Source organism: Sparus aurata, chromosome 6, assembly GCF_900880675.1.
Source record: "Sparus aurata chromosome 6, fSpaAur1.1, whole genome shotgun sequence".
Classification (NCBI taxonomy): Eukaryota; Metazoa; Chordata; class Actinopteri; order Spariformes; family Sparidae; genus Sparus; species Sparus aurata.
The window spans coordinates 39,467,570-39,489,611 of NC_044192.1; the positions used below are offsets into that span (position 1 = coordinate 39,467,570).

Sequence of the window (22,042 nt, forward strand, 5' to 3'; positions counted from 1 at the left end):
GAGTTTAAAAGCAGAAAATATGTTTTGTTTCAATGAATTATCAAAACATTTAGGTTGTAGATCGCAGAAGGCGTTGCGGTAATGAGGAAAAAAGAGGAAAATAAAGAAGAAATGTGAATCTAAAAATATTTGTTTTTGCAGAGTTTGAAGTATTTATGCATGACTATTAATAATCCATTTTTAAAAATTTGAAAAATGTTAGGCTTTCCGAATGGTCTTGATGTTTTCAGGCCATTGTGGTAATGAGATTTTTAAGGACATGTTTTGGAAAATATGTTCAAAAAAGGTGTTCAGTTGTCAATAAATATTTTTAAAATAACAATGATAACCACTCCAGACTTTGTTATTAATAGCTGAAAAAGAAATTTGTTGATCCAGTTCTTTTTAAAAATTCCATGTCTCTAACCTTTGAAACCAAGATTTCATGAGAATGACCCGCCTACAACTCCCCCCCAGTTAGTTAGAACCGAAGAAGCCTCTTGGATGAGAGGTGAAACGTCTTCAACAAACTAAAGCACGTTCAGTTGCCTATGATATAGCACTTAGAATTACCATGGCCTGGATGACTGAGAACCTTCATCAACAATGCAATACATTTTTTTTTCCAAAATAAGGTCCCATGGGGTCCACCAGAAGGGCTGTAACTTCAGCTCTCTATAGGTTCCAGCAGGTCGATTGATTTTCATTTCATTTCTTGTAAATGGTTTGTTCATATTCTAATCATGATTGTCTAAATGTGTAAAATTGCATTGTTCATATTTGCCTAATTAGACATGAAGGCTGCCCATGTTCTGGGGTCCTCCAAGGTCACTCATCTTCTTGTGTGTGGTGCTGACGTGAATAGTGACTGCACAGTCAGTCACTGTTCATATTTTCCTTCCATGCCCATAAAGTTGCATAATCTTGAAGTCTGTTCTGTACGGATTTGATTGTGACAGGGAGGTTTCTGAAAATCAAATGCTATTAAATAGGCTATATCGTATTATCATTAAAAATGAAATTGAAAATATAGGATACAAATAGAATATGACAGATTTTTTTACAACCTGTCCATCAACATGATGGACAACAGGAAAGTCTGTTCACTTTTACTAAATCATTATACAGAATAATCTAATCAGAAGGCCATGATGTTGTTCAGCCAAACACAATAAAGAGGAAGCTGAAAGGTAGCGCTGTTAAAAAAAAAAATCCCCTTTTCATTTCATTATATTGCTAATGTAAATGATGGGTGAAATCTCTTTTGTATCCTACTTCAGATTATTCCATTAAAAAAATTAACTAACTGATATTATTTAATTGTATACAGTACCACAGTGCCTGAAAGGGGGTGTTTCCAGGCCCAACCAGGAGGATCAGAGTCCTCTAGTGCAGTGTTTCCATCTGCCCTGCCTGTGTCTTATTCAGCTAACAGCTGTGGCCGTGCTGGTGACTAAGTGTCTAAATTAATCTCTATATCCTGTATATCTTCACCTAGGGTTGATTCTCAAACTCAAACTTAAAATGGCTGTATTTTAACCTTTTCTAATAATGGTAACTTATTTTCTAGCACCTTTAAAAATGTCACAAAGCAATACTATTTTCAATGAAAAAAACAATTAAACCAAACTAAATCCAAAACACTGCATATTAATATTGCACCAAATACCAGTAGTTAAGGAAAAAGCCATAATACAAAGATGTGTTTTTCAGAAGAAATTCAAAAAAGGAGACACAGAGATTGCTTGTCTAGGATTTCCAAGCAGTCAGTAGCCTTAAGACACTCAACTGAGGGTCTGTGGACCCCTAATGGCTTATGTCTATATTACAGACTGTCCATGGAAGATTTGTGGAAGAAGATTTGTGTGAATTCATTTAAATTGTCTCAAAATCAGACATATTTATACATTGTTTCACTGATCATACACACTTGCTGCATAGTGACAGCAGCACGTCAGAAGCACAGAACCAATGTTCAGTAACCACACAGTGTAGTCATGTGCACAAGACTGGAGAAGATATATCTAAGGCCTACAAGAATGTCTGTGTATCATTTATATCTGTTCAGACGCACAAAACAAAGCGAATCACATCCGGTGTTTGTCTACTTGACACTCCTGATGCTCACATATCCACTGAGGTTTTAGTGTCCACACTTTCATGTTACACACAATAATTCTCCTATGTTTACATGTAGGGTGTTTAGGGTGTCACTGTGTGAGCTCCTGTGATTAAGAATTCCTTATCAGGGAACAAAGTTTACAAATCCAATCCAAGCACCTCAAAGTCAAGGCACACAACTAGCTGTTCTCAAAAAATGTTATATGGTAAAGAGTAGGGCTGGGACAACACGTCGACATAGTCGACGACATAAATTCGTTGACATGAATAATTTGCGTCGACGTGTCGTCCCAAACAGGAAGTGGTAGTACCTGTGGAGGCTGAGAATAGCCCCTCTCACACAGAGACGCTGCATCAACGCCGCAGCGGCGGTTCGTCAATTCTCCGCTGTTGGTCATTCACACAGAGCGAAGCACCGCTGGAATAAAGACGAACCGCCATGTAATTCACACAGAAAGCTGCGCTGCCGCTCCTAAAAAGACGTGACGGTACACGTCATGATGATGACGTTGGGGTGTTTCCCAGGTGTCCCCCTGTCAATCTAAACCCGCGGACCGTTTACAATGTGTAGTGATTGAGAACCCGGCCCCCTAAACAGCCTGGAAGGTAAAAGAGTTTGCGCTAAATTACATTATTACATAATCGCCATCAGTAAACAGGCTGCTGCGTGACTCTGTCACTTGTTTTCTGGAGGAAAGTTCACTGAAGTTTCGGTCGGGAGGGCTGACCATCGCGGTGATTTCTATCAACACAACCACTTGAGTGAGTTAAAGGTTTTTGCCGGTGACAGATGCTGTTTTTCGGGCAGAAATGTGAGGAAGAGTTGGTAGGACAGGCAGGAGGACAGACGCTGCTCCGCCTACAGCTGCGGTATTTTTCCTCATATAAGTTACCAACGACAGTTACAGTTACTACATTACTTTTGTTTGGTCATGTAACGTTAAAGCTAGGGTCTACAATCCTGGAGAGCTAGCAAGAGAGCTAGCAAGATTTGAAAGTGGCACCTCCTCTAAGTTCCACATCCCCCCTCCCCATCCCGTCAGTGCTCCGTCCAAAGCCACTCCCCCACAAACTTGAACACGCACCTGTTAGTGGGACTCAGCAGGGAGAAGGAGATGCCGGAGCAAGACGCAGCAATTCAGCTGAATTTAGCACGGAGCAGACAGGAAGTCAAGTGCCGAAATAACAAACTACATCCGGTTACTTTTCAAAATAAAACACTCAGTGTTGACACCAGCACACATCGTGAGGCCAGCTGTCTACCGTACTGCGCCGTGGCGGACTCAAACCGCAACCGGTGGGGTTTGCCGGAAGGCGGAGCAAGACCGGATCAGAGCTGCAACGCAGCGGACCCATATCCAGTGGAAATTGGGCCGACTCATTAGCCATTCTCATGGCTAAAAACAACACACAAAGAAGCTAACGTTAGCATTGGGCTAATACGAGCTACAAACGTAGCCAAGTTGGCAAACCTCACATATTTCATGAAAATAACAAATCCCCCTAAAACAAACAATTACCTCTCCAACAGAAAGAGAGCAACCTCTGCATCACTTTTCAAGCCCTTCACATGCCCCAGTTGTCTCCACCGCTCAAACGCTGCACCGATGTTGACTCGGTCCGACTTCTTTCTTTATCCAGAGCCTTTTTCGTCGCAGCCTTTTCAGCCTCAGGCTTTCTTTTCCTTGCTTTTTTAGCGGGGTGAGCTGTTGCAAGTAACGCTGGCTGCATTTTCTCTGCCATTGTAACCAAATGAACGTCTTCTCCTGCAACTCCGTATTTCTACAGAGGAGTGTGCTGAATTTTTTTTTAACGTGTGCACCCGCAGAGGAGGGAGGGACAGAACGAGACATGAAGGCATCTGACCAATCTGTGCTATTCGGGCCGGATGGCACGGATTGGTCAGATTTTTCTCAGTCCTGCAGCTGCCACAGAGGTCTGATTATTTTCGTTCCTTTTTCTGAATACAGAATGTATTGACTACTCTCAGGATAGCAGGATCATTTCACCCAGAATAACAAAATGTGTTTCTGAACAACATTACAGACTCTAGCTTTAAATTAATCGTTAGATTAGTCGACTAATCGAAAAAATAATCGCTAGATTAATTGTTTGAAAAATAATCGGTTGGGACAGCTCTAGTAAAGAGCATGTATGCATTTTGTTTTCAAGTTGGGTCACAAATGTGCATCTGGGAATGAAGAACTTGTTGTCCTAAACTCAAAAAGGACACATCACACCCGCCGGCCTGGCTCTACACGGCAGGGATTTTGCATTTCAACCACAACTGGGTTACCTGTTTGAAGGTGCGTCTTAAACCAATGATGCGTTTTTGTCTCGATCCCTGCAGTACAAAGAATCACTGCTACCAAAGTGGCTCTGCTATTATTACTCTGTGGTTATTTAGTCATCACCTGGTTTTTTACATATCCAGTCCCTCTTGGATCGCTTTGGATCAATTCTTAAAACTTATCAGAACATTTAAAAAAAAAAAAAATTAAACATAGAGCTTGTTCTGACCCTTTTTCATACCGCGACTTTCTCACGCGAGATTATGCGCGAGGTTTTGACCGGTCCGGATGTGCATTGTATTTATATGTAATGAGGCGCGCGTTGATTGGCCGCAGGAAGGACAGAACGGAATGGGGGGCGAGCCTGCATGCACACAGACTCCACAACATAAACAGCCCCCTGTCATGGCGCACACACTAAATGGCGAACCTTACGGGATTCAGGCATTTATGTACGAGCCGGAGTCGGAAACCGAACGGGAGAGTGAAGAGGCAGAGACGGTGGAAGAGACACGTTTACAGCAGGATGTCTCTGAATGGTAAATTCTTTTTTTTTCCTTCTTACTTTTCACACTCGTGTTTTACATGTAAGACCTGAGTTTTAATGCTGGCGGTGACGATGTATGGCGTGAAAATGACAGAGTGTAAATCTGGTAATGGAAAAGCAAATCAGCGTTTGACTCGGTGCGGCCAAAAGTGCTGGCAAACAAACAGCATTGGTTCATGTCAAGAGGAGAGATTAAAGCACTTTGGGTGTGCTTCTTTGATCGGAGATAATGGAATGTGAAACATACTGATTGTTTTCTTTAACATTTAACATCAACATGACAATATCACTGATAATCATTGACTATTATTGTCAATAGGCACTACATGGTACCAGCCCAGGACATTTGTATGTCACCTGATCGTAAGAATCTCCTGTCCTGTGGCTGCAGCTCTTGAGCCTTATTCACATGGGACTGGTAACATCAGGGGGCCTCATATGATTTAGAAGTTAACTGTTTTTTCAATGTTTGATTTTAATAATGTTTGATGTTGTTATTTTATGCTTTTATTCTATGTAAGGTGACCTTGGGTGACTTGAAAGGCACCATCAAATAAAATGTATTATTATAATTATTATTATTATTATTATTATTATCATTTTGTGAAGCGTGTTCGCAAAGTCTTAATTTTACATGTTTGTTGCCCTGGATGTGATGGTGGGGCTTGTAACCTGTTTAACATATTGTGAGCCGTGATCAAATGTCTTACATCTGATGACAGAAAACAGATGTTTAAAAAGAAATACAACCCCAAACCACAGATGTATGTCAGAATCGGCGAGAATGAGGATCACCGATGTCCTCCACAATTATCAGAAATTACTGGACACCCCCATCAAATATTAGTTTAGGACTTTAGAGGAGCAAATGACTTACTTCTAGTCCAAAATGAATGGAGGCAGACTGAGCAGATAGGTAAGGTTTGTATGTTTTAATGACAAACTGTAAACACTTCACACCTCTCCCCCCGATCCCCCCCTCCTTCCACTCTCCTCACTCATCAGCCCCCCCACTGCTCTTCAATCCATCCCCGCACCTCTTAACTATTGTTGTACCTGTTTCTGTCTGTTTGTCTGTATCAGCATTATCTACTCCATGCCCACCACTGCTTTTGTCTCCCTGTCATGCTTTGTCTTTTGTTATCCTTGTTTGCTACTTGGTGTATTATCTGTGTCTACTTCATGTGTGTCTGTGTATTACAAGTGTCTGCTATATCTCTGTAAGCGACTTTGGGTCCTTGAAAAGCGCTATACAAATTAAATGAATTATTATTATTATTACAAATGGGGACCACTTTAGAGCTAAGAAGAGTGCAGCACTGATTGTGTTTAAAAACTCATCTCTGTGCATTTAAGAATGCTCCACTCTTCAAACCACTGGATTCAGGGGATCAATTTCAAAAGCTAAACTTCCTTTTAAGACCCAAACCCATTTCCAATTTTTTTTTTTTTTTTTTTATTGATAGAACAGCTGAAGACGTGACAGGAAACAGGTTGAGAGAGAGGGGGAGTGACACGCCGCAAATGGCCCCATTTCCAGTTTTTACCCCACCTCCTCATTTTCGAGTTCTTCCTCGCCCCTCAGAACAGAATTATAAGGGATAGTGATTAGACATTTTCTATATGTTGTCTTCAGTTGTGGAGACTTCTATCGCGTTACTGTGGCAATCCCGATATTATCACAATGCCATTTGCCATTTATCTGATGGAGATAGGAAAGCAAGGACAGTTACGATTTGTTAAATCACTAGCAATCAAGTCCATCCATCCATCCATTTTCATCCACTTATCCGGGGCCGGGTCGCGGGGGCAGCTGCCTGAGCAGGGACACCCAGACTTCCCTCTCCCCGGATACTGCCTCCAGCTCTTCCGGGAGGACCCCAAGGCGTTCCCAGGCCAGCTGGGCGACATAGTCACACCAGCGTGTCCTGGGTCTTCCTCGGGGTCTCCTCCCGGAGGGACATGCCAGGAACACCTCCCGAGGGAGGCGTCCCGGGGGCATCCGAAACAGATGCCCGAGCCACCTCAGCTGGCTCCTCTCGATGTGGAGGAGCAGCGGCTCTACTCCGAGCTCCTCCCGGGTGACAGAGCTCCTCACCCTATCTCTAAGGGAGCGCCCTGCCACCCTGCGGAGGAAACTCATTTCAGCCGCTTGTATCCGGGATCTTATTCTTTCGGTCAAGACCCAAAGTTCATGGCCATAGGTGAGGGTCGGAACGTAGATTGACTGGTAAATCGAGAGCTTCGCCTTTCGGCTCAGCTCTCTCTTCACCACGACAGACCGATACAAAGACCGCATTACTGCGGCCGCTGCACCGATCCGTCTGTCAATCTCACGCTCCATCCTTCCCTCACTCGTGAACAAGACCCCAAGATACTTAAACTCCTCCACTTGAGGCAGGAACTCTCCTCCCACCTGGAGGGAGCAGGCCACCTTTTTCCGGTCGAGAACCAATCAATCAAGTCATGAAATAAAAAATAACACTGCTCTATTACCTGGCCAATATGCCAACATTAGCAACCTGTGCCGAACCCTGCTCGCCTGCACTGATATTAGAGGAGTGGTACCAAGTGCAACAACTTCTCGGAATCATATGCCATTAATGGGGCGGAATGCAACATTGAAACATGTCAAAATGTGTGACTGTCACGCTCAAATCAGCAATAACACAATGACCAACGGTTAGCTTGCTAGGTAGTTAGTTAGCCCGATGGAAGGGGCAAGGGGGTGTACTGGGTTTAGGCTTAACTCTCTTGCTTTCAAGATAAAATGAGAATAAACCTTTTTACTTTACAGTGTTGTCTGTATACATACACTGCTTTGAAAGATTTAGTAATCATTTGACTGAAACATTTAAAACCAGCATAATCACAAAACACACACTTTTTGGCAGTGTGGAAGCTATCTAATCTCTACCTATAAAGTATGACCTCTCACTGTGGCAGTGGACTGCTTGTGTTCCTGGCTGAGACAGAATGTACCAGTGGCCCTGCTCTCTTTGCCTATGGGAGGAGAAAGCAGGATGGATGTGATTTTTAATGTAAATGTGAGCACCACCAAGGGGGGGAGGTGGAGCATTGATATTCAGCCTGAGGTCCGGCTGAGCCCCGTTCTCCACACCTTGATGTTGACCTTGCGACCTCGAAGTGAAAATCATTTGGCAGCTTCTCTGACCTCTAGCAGTATGCACACACGTAGACACACACCAACAGCTGAATTACAGCTAAGAATTTTTACCCAAAGTTGCTACTCTCCAACTTTCTGCTGCTCCTGTTTTCATACAGTATCAAGGAAACTGCCAGAAGGACCCTGACATCATTTATGTTTAAATTTGTGTTAATCTTTAACGGCATTTATCCAAGAGCCAATCCCAAATATACAGGAAAACATATCAGTGACTGGAACGTGCTCCATCCATTTTATCTAACCCAAATTACAATCAATACATCCCTGTCCTCTCCCAAAAAACACTGTATGGTTTACATATGAGCATTAGCAATGTAAGGAATTCTACCAATGTGTCTATTGCTTCTCAATTTCCACTGTCCTACTCTGATCAGCACTGGAGACCAAAGTTTAGCCCCAAAGAACACATCGAACCAACATTCATTTAATGTAATACACAAGCGTAATTATAGTCGGATCCACTAATCTAATCTAATCCTAATCTAGCATAATATTGTAAGCAGTCATAGCACAACATAGAACATACATTTGCATATATGAACATTTTTTCTTTTTTTGTTGTTGTCAAACCAGCATCAGTCCAAAGTGGTTGACCTTAAGATACAATCCTAAAACAAGCATTTTTATAATCTAAATAAAGTGGGCATATACGATAGGGTCCAAAAGTCTGACACCACATTAAATATCTCTAATATTTTCACATAAGCCTGAAAATAATCATAAAGTTGGAGGATTTAGAAAGTAAATGTAAACTGTCAGAATTCAAACTGTTATTCTGAGCAAAGGGCATCTTTCTCAGGGAGCAGTGCATGGAAATACAAAATACTTTACAGAAAATGCATCAGACATGATGCATTTTTAACAAAAAGAAAAAAATGCACTGTCTTGTGAGGGTCTAAGAGGATAAGTAGCAGTTTCTAAACCACTTCTCTGGATGGAAACAAGGCCAGCATTTCAGTTGGGCTAACAAATCCCAGAATTTCACAGTGGATGACTGGAAAAGTCCTCATTACTGATTAATCCAAGTTATAGATTTCTGCCAGTTACAGAATTCACAGGGTAAATGTAAGATGATGAACAGGACAGAGAATGACAGCACAGTGTTTCAAACCCACAGTGAAACACAAACACCTCAAAGCTTTGACACAACTACTTGAAGACCGCAGACAAACAAAGGAGTCCTGATTGTTCTGGACTGCTAAAGGTGGTCTCTTTTTTTTTTTTTTTTAGAAATGCAATACTCACGTACAACATAAACTGTGAGAGCCTGTAAAGCACTGGACCCACAGTGAACAGTGCAGACAAAATGGCCCACAGTTGAACCTAACTGCCACCTCTGACCCCTACAGTATGTTCTGGGTTGGTTGGAAGACTTTTTTCCTTTTATTTGATATAAATACTGGTTAACTTGCCAAATACAATGCTTACATCAGAAGCTAGAATATGTTTCAGTATAGGAAATATGTGTCAAATGTCTCCAACTAAAATGTCAAACTGCTGCTGAACTAAAGGCAGGAACACACCAGCCCAACCGTTGGACGTCTGAAGCGTTTGGAGAGACTCGGACGAGGTCGGGAACAAATATGTTTGGTGTGTTCAGCTCTGTCGGAAGCTTTCGGAGACGCGCGGACGTTGTCGGATCCGACTGAGCATGTGAAGTCTGAGGAGGAGGGCCGTCGGACGTCTGAGCCATTGGATCCTCTGATTGGTTGTGTGCCAGCTGAATGGCCGTTCTGATTGGCGTTGTGCTGGCGAATCAGCGCGGTGTGTGGGAGGGACGGAATACTGTGTGCGCTTTGTTTTTCTATGCACTCCGTTCCGTCATTCCCCGTTTTCATGTTTTGCAGTAGTGGAACCAGACTAGTTGTTACGTCCGTACAGGACGAATTAATTTGTGTAAGTTTGGTAATGCCTTGCTGCATGTTTAGTATGCAGCTGTTTTTTAGCGGAAATAGTTAAGTTTCGTTTTGATCGAAAGTAAAGAGAGTTGCGTGCATAAGGTTCTCGTTTACAACTCACAACACAAGCGCCACCCGCTTATTGCATCTCGCGCAAGCGCAGAACGTACACGCTACTGTGGCGTAGGCAGCACGTCGAAGCGGTGTGTTCAATGCAACTTTTCTGCCGAACGGGTCAGACAAGAGGCAACAGAGTGGTCGGAGAGTGGTCGGATAAGGCAGTTGGACGTCTGGGCGGTGTGTGGGGGCCTTAACTGTCAACATGTCCACAGCTGTCAAGCTTTGACCTGTAAACTCAGCTTTGAGAAACTGTTGTGGTGATAAAATATTAAAAACCCTCAGAGATCTTTGAAGATCAAATATCTTAGTTATTTCTTACAAAACTGCCAATCAGCTGAATAAACTAGTTTCAAGTGTATTGTATGCAAAAGTGAGAATATGACCCAGATCTGAAGACAGGTCCTCACACATGCAGCATGCTTCTCCAAAAGTCAAACAAGATGTGTGTGTCAGGGACAGAAATCACACACAGCAGTGCACTAACACCAACGTGTGCCTGTCGGATGGGCTGGGAAACTATAGTGCTTTGAAAGAATGGACACAGCTCTAATGAATTATACATGAGGGAGAAGGAACCAAATCAACTGGGTAAGTTATTGTTGTGGCATGAATAAATGGTGCATAATTGATACTGACTCACTTACATTATGCGGTACTCTTCCCAGATCTCCATGTGGAGTTATGACACCGAGCAGGTCAGAGGATCTGAGTGGTGCAGAGTCACTGATCTAATGATCCACCGCTAACACTTTATGTAAATAGCACAGGCAGCTGGCTCCACCAAACTGCATGTATCAGTGCAGTGTAGATTGTCTCGCTGAACTCTTGTGGAACATGTACTGCAGAATGCAATCATGTTGTCTTCCTCTCAAACTGTAAGACGTGGCCATGTCATGTTTGGCTCTCTAGTTTACAGTGGGTGGCTGTAACTGTGTGAAGCAGTTGGACATCACGGTGTGGTGCCCTTCTTCTTCTTCTTCTTCGTGTTACTATCAACATTTAAAAGTGCATACCACCACCTCGTGTACTGGATTGTGTCTCACACCAGTCCCTGCTCCTAACGCACATCCAGCAAGTGTAAAAATACAGTTTTACGTCATGTAACTTGGAAAGACATGCAGCTAACTGACTGAATCATGAAAACCCTTTTTTTTTACCATTATCACATTGGAAAGTGCATGTAATCACATCAGATCAGATTATTTTGGTCATATTAGCGGGCTGAATGAGTGCAATTTGGCTTCATATTATTGCTTCCATTTATTATTTCACCAATACCTATAAATACCTGATATCATAAAGATACCTGGGCCCATATTCACAAAGACTTTTATCTTAACGTTAGGAGTACTCCTAAATGGGACTAAAAGTTTTTATGTAGGAGTTGTTTCTTAAAAGTAATTCACAAAGCCGCTGAGACCTACTTTTAGTTATGAAAACAGTGAACTCCTAAACTAGAAGTAACTGTCTGTTGTTATGGATGACATCATTTTATAAGGACGCACTTAGAAACGGTGACAACGGTGGTTGGTTGTTGAGTGACAAGTGAAAAGTCATTTAGGCTACGTAATGCATGAAGTGGAAATAAGGAAGTTGCCTACAAGCCCATGACAAAGCCTATGAAAAGATACTGGATAAAGACATGTATTTATGAGGAGAATTAAGTGCCAATTCCGCCGAAAATTACCTACCATATTTTGACAATCACAGAGGTCATGTGATAATATTAGTCCCGCCATGTTTCTCATGGTCTGAGAGTCTTTCAGGTGCCTTTTGGCAAACACCAGGCGGGCTGCCATGTGCCTTTTACTAAGTTGTGGCTTCCGTCTGGCCACTCTACCATACAGGCCTGATTGGTGTGCTGCAGCGATGGTCGTCCTGCTGGAAGGTTCTCCTCTCTCCACAGAGGAACCCTGGAGCTCTGTCAGAGTGACCATCGGGTTGTTGGTCACCTCCCTGACTAAAGCCCTTCTCCCCCGATCACTCAGTTTAGAGGGACGGCCAGCTCTAGGAAGAGTCCTGGGGGGGATTCCAGAAAGCGGGTTTTGTGAAAACTCTGAGTTAGTTAACCCTGAGATGAGAGAAACTCTGAGTGTTCAGTTCCAGAAAGAGAGGTAAGTTAAACTCTGGGTCTGTTACTGCGGTAACTGACTCTGTGAACAGAACCTGCTCACTGGCAGGTTTACCTGAAGAAACCCTGAGTCTGACGGAGCTGTCTGACAGCGGCTGTCCTTCCCTTCTCAGTCCAATCATGTTGAAGCAGAAATAATTCACATAGTTTTACACCAGGAGGAGAATTTAGATTCATTTAGATGAGCTCTCACTCCCTGACGAGGACTGAACTGAACAGCAGATGCTTCTCATCAGTCCGTCATTTATATTCTCCGGCTGCACAGCGAATATCAGGCTACACGTCATCGCTGACGTGCTCTCACATCTGAACAATCCTCCTCGGTTTTTTCTTTTTTTTAAATCACTTGGCAGGTTAATCAATCCCCTTCCAGCAGCCAGAAAAAGAGAAATAACTCACATTTCATTTGGCTTTCTTATTTCCCACAAATAACTACAAAAGTAGCCATCAGTAGAGCCTGTTGTAGTTTTTCCAACAACGTAATTTCAAAGTCCGTGTTTCTAGTTTGCTGCTGCATTGAGTATAAGATGAAATGACTTGTAGTTGAATCTGTAGACAGTAAGTGTGTGTCTGCCTCTAATGTTGGGTCCTGGGGGTGAGTGACGCCCTCAGCCTCTGCTCACCCAGCAACCTGACTCAGGACCAGCTCCTCTGTGACCTGACTCAGGACCAGCTCCTCTGCTCACCCAGCGACCTGACTCAGGACCAGCTCCTCTGCTCACCCAGCGACCTGACTCAGGACCAGCTCCTCTGCTCACCCAGCGACCTGACTCAGGACCAGCTCCTCTGCTCACCCAGCGACCTGACTCAGGACCAGCTCCTCTGCTCACCCAGCGACCTGACTCAGGACCAGCTCCTCTGCTCACCCAGCGACCTGACTCAGGACCAGCTCCTCTGTGACCTGACTCAGGACCAGCTCCTCTGGTCACCCGGCGACCTGACTCAGGACCAGCTCCTCTGTGACCTGACTCAGGACCAGCTCCTCTGGTCACCCAGCGACCTGACTCAGGACCAGCTTCTCTGCTCACCCAGCGACCTGACTCAGGACCAGCTCCTCTGCTCACCCAGCGACCTGACTCAGGACCAGCTCCTCTGTCACCTGACTCAGGACCAGCTGCTCTGTGACCTGACTCAGGACCAGCTCCTCTGCTCACCCAGCGACCTGACTCAGGACCAGCTCCTCTGCTCACCCAGCGACCTGACTCAGGACCAGCTCCTCTGTCACCTGACTCAGGACCAGCTCCTCTGTCACCTGACTCAGGACCAGCTCCTCTGCTCACCCAGCGACCTGACTCAGGACCAGCTCCTCTGCTCACCCAGCGACCTGACTCAGGACCAGCTCCTCTGTGACCTGACTCAGGACCAGCTCCTCTGCTCACCCAGCGACCTGACTCAGGACCAGCTCCTCTGTGACCTGACTCAGGACCAGCTCCTCTGCTCACCCAGCGACCTGACTCAGGACCAGCTCCTCTGTGACCTGACTCAGGACCAGCTCCTCTGCTCACCCAGCGACCTGACTCAGGACCAGCTCCTCTGCTCACCCAGCGACCTGACTCAGGACCAGCTCCTCTGCTCACCCAGCGACCTGACTCAGGACCAGCTCCTCTGTGACCTGACTCAGGACCAGCTCCTCTGCTCACCCAGCGACCTGACTCAGGACCAGCTCCTCTGCCTCTGTCGGACGTGCTGCAGGTGGAGGTGAGCACCACTTCATGTTCAACTACTCAGCAGGATGTTAGGGCACAGATGTGTGTTAAACAGCATCTGTTGGTGGTAAAAGCTACTACAAATTAAAATATCCACTGAATAAACTTTTACTTTGTTTAATATGTGAAATAAAACCAAAGTGAGGAGCCATCGTGAGACCGTTTCTATATGTCATTTTCAGCTGATTTAAATAAAATAAAATAAAACAAAACATTGAACAACATTAAACCACTTCCTCAAAGGCTAATATAAAAGAAAGTGATGTTAAATCCAAAATGAAAAGAAGACCGCATCCAAAACTCCGTCAGTGATTTTTATTACGGCTGCAGCCGTGTTACTTTTTTTTCCCCCCAGAAAATGTCTGCTTCCTGTTTTCTCCCCTGTTGCCATGGGGAATCACAGTATTGGAGCTCCATTGATGATGGCTTTTTACTAGTCATCAGGCACAAGCTCAACTCAGAGTTAACATACTCAGAGTCCACTTACCTAACTCAGATCAGCTGTTCTGGAACTGAAAACTCAGAGTTTCACTTCACAGGGTAAGTCAGCTCAGAGTTCAGGGTTAGACTCAGAGTTTGTTGAACCTCCTTTCTGGAATACCCCCCTGGTGGTTCCAAACGTCTTCCATTTACAGATGATGGAGGCCACTGTGCTTATCGGGACCTTTAAAGCAGCAGAAATGTTTCTGTACCCTTCCCCAGATCTGTGCCTCGAGACAATCCTGTCTCGGAGGTCTACAGACAATTCCTTGGACTTCATGCTTGTTTTGTGGTCTGACATGCACTGTTAACTGTGGGACCTTATATAGACAGGTGTGTGCCTTTCCAAATCATGTCCAATCAATTGAATTTACCACAGGTGGACTCCAATTAAGCTGTAGAAACATCTTAAGGAGGATCAGTGGAAACAGAATGCAACTGAGCTCAATTTTGAGCTTGATCACAAAGGCTGTGAATACTTATGTACAAGAGATTTCTTCATTTTTTATTTTTAATAAATTTGCAAAAATCTCAAACAAACTTGTTGTTATTATGGGGTTTTATGTGTAGAATTTTGAGAAAAAAAATGAATTGGAATAAGGCTGTAACATAACAAAATGTGAAAAAAGTGAAGCGCTGTGAATACTTTCCGTATGCACTGTATAATGTTGTGATATTCTAGGACTTTATTTTGATTAAATGTATTCTCAAAATATTATTTTTCTCCAAATTATGACTAAATACTCTATCTGATGATTCACTACAGTGTGACTAAATTCAAAACAGTAGTCACAACTGTCATTGGAACTTCTCTTATGTATCTCCAGTAATCACACTACTTCACACTGGTCACAGGTCGATGTCTTATTAATATCATCAAAGCCTTTCAACTGTATCACAAGATATTTTTTTTTATGCAAAATAAAAACAATACCAAATGCAACTACACAATGACCATAAGTCAAGTGAAGCAGAGCTTGCCGTTTTACACTGCATTCTGCTGGTGATGAGTCTACGAGGGTTTGGATGTGGTCTTTGATTGAGACTAGTATGGACGAGTATGGAGAGAAAGTTAACCCCTGAGCCAAATGTCTTACCCCACTGGTGGCTGCATTATTACAAGCTTAAGTACAGCTATGATTTTTGTATGCTATATAATGCCAGAGATACTGGACATGTCAGGCTGAATTTTGGGAGGACTGTAGCCTATATAATAACAGCACATCTGGAACATTTACATTTGTTGATATTGAGAAGTTTAAGTATGAATATCCTACTCAGTATCATAGCAAGCATCATAAAGTAGGCTATTGTAAAGGATAAGGATCAGGTACATACTAAATGCAGCTCATATAATACCTTCCACGAGACCACGCAATTATAGGAAGATGTCATGATAAATGCAAACCCAGAAAGGGCTTAATTTCAGTTCTCTGCTTTGATTCTTTTTTCTTCCCCTTTTAAATTGTATTTGATATTATTTTGGAGGGGGCACTAATAACTGAGTCATGGATGGGTTCCAATACATACAGCATTTTTTTCCCCTGCATGTTTGACAAAGGTGAATTTTTTTTTACCCTATTTAGGGGATGCTCAAGAACACCTACATTTCATTTTAGCACTCCTAAAAATATATATTATTACTTATCATTATTTTCTTTATCGTTTTCTCTGTCCTCCTGCTGCAGGGGTCTCAAACTCAAATTAGCTTGGGGCCACTGTTGGTATTGGCATCTCGTAGGAGGGCTATTTCAACTTTCAAGTACTACAAGAAAGCACAATTCTTCAGAGGAGTTGGTCCATTATCAACATCATAATACAAAAATGTAATTGCAGATCTTTTTACCCAACTCTTGAACAACTCACTGGATCCTTGTACTGAACTAACAAATGAAATACATTAAGTACTTTAGTTATTGCCAGACATCTGGCAGCACTTCTGCTCATATCAGTTTTTTTTTTCCTATTTAACAAAAGAATTACATACGGATGTTACTTCTGTATGCAAATTCGTTTTTCACCATGTAAATCTTAATAATAAATAATTAACATACACCTTAAACTAAGCCTGTCACAGTAGTCTGTGCTCATTGGTGTTAAGGCCACCCATTTCATCATAGCCCCCACCGGCATTTTGCTTTATTAAAAAATCAATAGCCCTTCGACGGCCACTATGGTACCAGAGGCGTCTACTCTGTGCAGGAACGGGGCCAGCAGCAGAGTCACAAGGATTTGTGAAGTGAAAAGCAAAAGTGCCTGTTTGGCAATATGACAGATTTAAACCTGATAATGTTAATGACGGAAAAGGAGATGTTACCCCTCTGAGAAGTTGGAGGTGTGCAGCCAGTCACCTGCCGTTCTAACAGCTCCTTCTGGTCCATTACTCCTACACACTGAATAAAACTATCAGGGGGCCGGCAGCTTGAGGCCGCTGCTCTATCAAAAGGGGACACAATGTTTTATTTATGCTATCTATCAAATGTATCTGCACCTGTTTCATCTCAGCTTCATGTGAGGGTCTTCCTCTCTCCGTTTACTGCAGGCACACAGCACTGACAGTGGTGTGTATGTAGGTCTGGCTATATGTGAGACTATGCCAGGCGGGGCTCATCACACACACACACATGCACGCACGCACACACACAGAATGTTACTTCCATTGATGACAACTCATCATGTCACACTGTCTCATTACTACTTCTGTGTATTCTTCTGTTTATTAAATGCAGTCAGGACTTCGGCTCTGCTAACTCCCCTTTTCAATTTCATTTGTGACAACCAAAAAAGGTCAGTTTTTCTACAGATGGATATAGGCTTGGGACAACATAAATAAGTCATTAAAGACAATAATTGAGTAACAATATTCAATATCTGGATATTTTAATTAATTAATTTATGTATTTATTCATTTTGTCTCAGTGGAGCAGCCAGGTTCAGGTGAGAGTAAATTACCTGACTGCCCTGCCCACTTCATTCAGAATAATGTTAGACATTGATATGGATTAACCCTTTCTTCCCTCCTCATATTATATCATACATAGTCTTGTTGTAAAGTGTGACCTTCGGTTGACAGCACCAACAGGGAGAGAGGAGGAGAAAGACTGAGAGCCGGGACCTGGTGGACCAGTCCAGATCACACAGTTACAATGCCAGGTCAGCTACTACTCTTCCCACAGTGCAGTGGGCTCCACAATGACGTCACATTGCTAAGCTGTGTATTGATATGGAGCACAGTTATCAAATGTGGACTACCAAAACTCCACTTCCGTTTCTCTGCATCAGAAATCCAGCAGTGAATGTGTCACTGTGTGGCTGCTCAGAGGGACAGACTGACAGTGAGAGAGCAGGAGGAGGAGGAGGAGCAGGAGGAGGAGGAGGAGAGAACGCGTCACATGGGGAGGGTTGTTATACTACACAGGAGGAAGGAAGCACATTTCATCCACAACACAGTCAGACACGTGGGAGCGGAGCACCCTGGAGGTCTGGTACTAGACTCGTACCGAATGAAGCAGCCACAGCTCTGACACTGTCTGCGGCTCTGACACCAGCCACAGCGCTGACACCGTCTGTGGACAGTGTCCGCTTTTCACCATGAACACTGACTGTGTTTACGACGTGCTACGTCACTACCCAGGCAGCTAGTTAAAGGGACTGACGTGCTGACAGCGTCCCGTCTCTCCTACAGTATCACGTGGCGCACAGAGAACCTACGCGCGTGCTTGTTTGCCCTGTAGCTGTGCCGTAACAGTAAAGCGTGGCCCAGCTGAGCCCCATAGAGCCCGGGCTGTTCTAGTGCCGGGACACCTCTAACAGCACGGTTAGACAACACACACACGATATATACACTCACCTCCGGCGTCGGACAGACTCGTGCCTTTGCATCATGGGAAGTGTAGGTCTTTATGTTCTTGGTGTAGTCGGGAAAATACGATGGGGCGACTTTTAGAAAACTACAAGTACCAACACGGAACGAACGCAAGCTTTATGGTGCGTTCATGGCTGTAGGAATTGCTATGGCAGCTTTGACATTGAATATTTTTAATGCATTAATAAACTTTAAATTAAAATACATTTTATTTGGCTAATGATTTTTTTTAAAGGGTCGTTTGGTTGAGATAAAACTGTCTCTTATCTTAAAAACAGACTCATGAATAAGAAACTATACACAAAACTATATACAGACATAACACAAGACATTCCCAACTAACGCTGACTGTAACAAAAACACTTTGAATCTGTCTCAGGTAGCTTAAAAGTGCTTAAATGTAGTGTATTTTCATTACAGTTAATCCTCTCCTTTAGTTACAATTAATCTTATTTTAAAGTTGAGTTAGTGACTGTATGCACTTTTATATCTGCTGCAGTTGTACAATTCTTTACGAAAAAAAAGGCCTCTGCATGTCTATGTTATTGTTCCTTAAAGTTGTAGTGTTCTTTTACAGTAATGATGTAAAAAAAAATGAATAAATAAAAATAATAATAATAATTATAGAAAAATAAAACATTTGTATAAATAAATGTGGTTTAATCAAAATGACCAGTCTTACTATCAATCTGGGCCCATATTCACAAAGACTTTTATCTTAACGTTAGGAGTACTCCTAAATCGGACTAAAAGTTTTTATGTAGGAGTTGTTTCTTAAAAGTAATTCACAAAGCCGCTGAGATCTACTTTTACTTATGAAAACAGTGAACTCCTAAACTAGAAGTAACTCTCTGTTGCTATGGGTGACATCATTTTATAAGGACGCACTTAGAAGCGGTGACAACGGTGATTGGTTGTTGAGTGACAGGGCAGCCCATTGAAAAGTCATTTAGGCTACGCAATGCATGAAGTGAAAATAAGGAAGTTGCCTACAAGCCCATGACAAAGCCTATGGAAAGCTGTGTCAAACCACTCTCCATTAAAATTCGGGAATCGTGTGTTGATCCGGGCCGTTTCGCAACAATGTCCAGTATATTGTAACATGCATCAAAGACAATTTGTGTATTGATGGAATGCAACTTTTTCCGATTGACAAAAGCCCTATTCACACGGGACTAGTATAACCTGGGGACCTCCAGTAATCTGTAATAATTGCGGAGGTCGTCTGTGATCTTAATCCCGTGTGAATCTGCCATGTCCGTAATTGGTAAAGTAAAAATTCCACCGCAAATTAGCTATCATATTTCACCAAACACAAAGGTCATGTGATAATATCAGTCCTGTGTGAATCAGCATCTCTGTGATTTGGGGTCGTTTTTTGTTTGTCTTAAGGTTTTTTGTGTTTTCCACGCCTTTTTTCTGCCTTTTTCCTGGTCGAGAATTATGGAGGCTGCATTGGGAATTATAAATAAAAGTTCTGACAGCATTTTGGGTGCAAATTCAGGAGGCTCATCAGAAGAGCGAAATCTGGAAAGATGATTAGATGGATTACATGCATCGCAGCATGCGGTAAGGAACATTTTTCCATCTTTCAACAGGCTCACCAGTTATTATGTTAAAAATATCCATATCTAACTGCTGCTCCAACAAGGGCTCCGGTGTGATCGACCCGGGGGATAATGTCAGTAAAACACAGACTTTGCTTATCCTGTGCGAATGCGCAGCACGAAACACAGACGTGGTGGGATAATTTCTAAATCTCTTGAGGTCCCCAGGTAATACTAGTCCCGTGCGAAGAGCTGCATTTTCCCCGCCGCCAAATACCGGAGTGTTGCCAAACATTTGAACTCTGGCGTTATTGGATTGTTTCTGTTGGTTGGGAACGTTATTGCGTCCCTCACCAACTCAACCACAACTTTAATCCCTTTGCGGTCCATCCGACATCGGATTATAATTCCCTGTCATTTAGCGTCCCCAAAACATTCGGCTGTGACCAGGGGCCTGTTTCACAAAGATTGTTCACAAGTTTAACAAACTCTGAGTCAAAACCTGAACTCTGAGTTGACTTACCCTGTGAAGTGAAACTTCAGAACAGCTGATCTGAGTTAGGTAAGTGGACTCTGAGTATGTTAACTCTGAGTTGAGCTTGTGCCTGATGACTAGTAAAAAGCCATCATCAATGGAGCTCCAATACTGTGATTCCCCATGGCAACAGGGGAGAAAACAGGAAGCAGACATTTTCTGGGAAAAAAAAAAAGAAGTAACACGGCTGCAGCCGTGATAAAAATCACTGACAGAGTTTTAGATGCGGTCTTCTTTTCATTTTGGATTTAACATCACTTTCTTTTATATTAGCCTTTGAGGAAGTGGTTTAATGTTTTGTTTTTTATTTTATTTTAGGCTGTTTTATTTTATTTAAATCAGCTGAAAATGACATATAGAAACAGTCTCACGATGGCTCCTCACTTTGGTTTTATTTCACATATTAAACAAAGGAAAAGTTTATTCAGTGGATATTTTAACTTAACACTCATCTGTGTCCTAACATCCTGCTGAGTAGTTGAACATGAAGTGGTGCTCACCTCCACCTGCAGCACGTCCGACAGAGGCAGAGGAGCTGGTCCTGAGTCAGGTCGCTGGGTGAGCAGAGGAGCTGGTCCTGAGTCAGGTCGCTGGGTGACCAGAGGAGCTGGTCCTGAGTCAGGTCGCTGGGTGACCAGAGGAGCTGGTCCTGAGTCAGGTCACAGAGCAGCTGGTCCTGAGTCAGGTCACAGAGGAGCTGGTCCTGAGTCAGGTCGCTAAGTGAGCAGAGGAGCTGGTCCTGAGTCAGGTCACAGAGCAGCTGGTCCTGAGTCAGGTCGCTGGGTGAGCAGAGGAGCTGGTCCTGAGTCAGGTCGCTGGGTGACCAGAGGAGCTGGTCCTGAGTCAGGTCACAGAGCAGCTGGTCCTGAGTCAGGTCACAGAGGAGCTGGTCCTGAGTCAGGTCGCTGAGTGAGCAGAGGAGCTGGTCCTGAGTCAGGTCGCTGGGTGAGCAGAGGAGCTGGTCCTGAGTCAGGTCGCTGGGTGAGCAGAGGAGCTGGTCCTGAGTCAGGTCGCTGGGTGAGCAGAGGAGCTGGTCCTGAGTCAGGTCGCTGGGTGAGCAGAGGAGCTGGTCCTGAGTCAGGTCGCTGGGTGAGCAGAGGAGCTGGTCCTGAGTCAGGTCGCTGGGTGAGCAGAGGCTGAGGGCGTCACTCACCCCCAGGATCCAACATTAGAGGCAGACACACACTTACTGTCTACAGATTCAACTACAAGTCATTTCATCTTATACTCAATGCAGCAGCAAACTAGAAACACGGACTTTGAAATTACGTTGTTGGAAAAACTACAACAGGCTCTACTGATGGCTACTTTGGTAGCTATCTGTGGGAAATAAGAAAGCCAAATTAAATGTGAGTTATTTCTCTTTTTCTGGCTGCTGGAAGGTGATTGATTAACCTGAGAAGTGATTAAAAAACAAAAAAACCGAGGAGGATTGTTCAGATGTGAGAGCACGTCAGCGATGACGTGTAGCCTGATATTCGCTGTGCAGCCGGAGAATATAAATGACGGACTGATGAGAAGCGTCTGCTGTTCGGTTCAGTCCTCGTCAGGGAGTGAGAGCTCATCTAAATGAATCTAAATTCTCCTCCTGGTGTAAAACTATGTGAATTATTTCTGCTTCAACATGATTGGACT

The 22,042-nt window shown here is 43.5% G+C and overlaps 1 long non-coding RNA gene across 1 annotated transcript in view; it reads right to left on the bottom strand.

Annotated features, from left to right (window-relative positions):
* LOC115582655 (uncharacterized) overlaps positions 1-18,411 on the bottom strand; it is a 191,494-nt gene extending 173,083 nt beyond the window's left edge. Inside the window, exon 1 of the long non-coding RNA XR_003984205.1 lies at positions 18,311-18,411. This is a non-coding gene — a long non-coding RNA (uncharacterized LOC115582655). The remainder of the gene's footprint in view (positions 1-18,310) is intronic.
* Between the last annotated feature and the right edge of the window lie 3,631 nt (positions 18,412-22,042).